Consider the following 727-nt stretch of genomic DNA (forward strand, 5'->3'; position numbering starts at 1 on the left):
TGGCAGATTAAAACTGTGTGCCCGACCGAGACTCGAACTCGGGACCTTTGCCTTTCGCGGGCAAGTGCTCTACCAACTGAGCTACCGAAGCACGACTCACGTCCGGTACTCACAGCTTTACTTCTGCCAGTATCCGTCTCCTACCTTCCAAACTTTACAGAAGCTCTTCTGCGAACCTTGCAGAACTAGCACTCCTGAAAGAAAGGATACTGCGGAGACATGGCTTAGCCACAGCCTGGGGGATGTTTCCAGAATGAGATTTTCACTCTGCAGCGGAGTGTGCGCTGATATGAAACTTCCTGGCAGATTAAAACTGTGTGCCCGACCGAGACTCGAACTCGGGACCTTTGCCTTTCGCGGGCAAGTGCTCTACCAACTGAGCCACCGAAGCACGACTCACGTCCGGTACTCACAGCTTTACTTCTGCCAGTATCCGTCTCCTACCTTCCAAACTTTACAGAAGCTCTTCTGCGAACCTTGCAGAACTAGCACTCCTGAAAGAAAGGATACTGCGGAGACATGGCTTAGCCACAGCCTGGGGGATGTTTCCAGAATGAGATTTTCACTCTGCAGCGGAGTGTGCGCTGATATGAAACTTCCTGGCAGATTAAAACTGTGTGCCCGACCGAGACTCGAACTCGGGACCTTTGCCTTTCGCGGGCAAGTGCTCTACCAACTGAGCTACCGAAGCACGACTCACGTCCGGTACTCACAGCTTTACTTCTGC

The 727-nt window shown here is 52.4% G+C and overlaps 1 non-coding gene across 1 annotated transcript; it reads right to left on the minus strand.

Annotated features, from left to right (window-relative positions):
- Positions 1-317: 317 nt before the first annotated feature.
- Trnas-cga (transfer RNA serine (anticodon CGA)) lies at positions 318-392 on the minus strand. Its single transcript has one exon. It is a non-coding gene; the product is annotated as a tRNA-Ser (tRNA).
- Between the last annotated feature and the right edge of the window lie 335 nt (positions 393-727).

Source organism: Schistocerca gregaria, chromosome 6 (genome assembly GCF_023897955.1).
Source record: "Schistocerca gregaria isolate iqSchGreg1 chromosome 6, iqSchGreg1.2, whole genome shotgun sequence".
Taxonomy (NCBI): domain Eukaryota; kingdom Metazoa; phylum Arthropoda; class Insecta; order Orthoptera; family Acrididae; genus Schistocerca; species Schistocerca gregaria.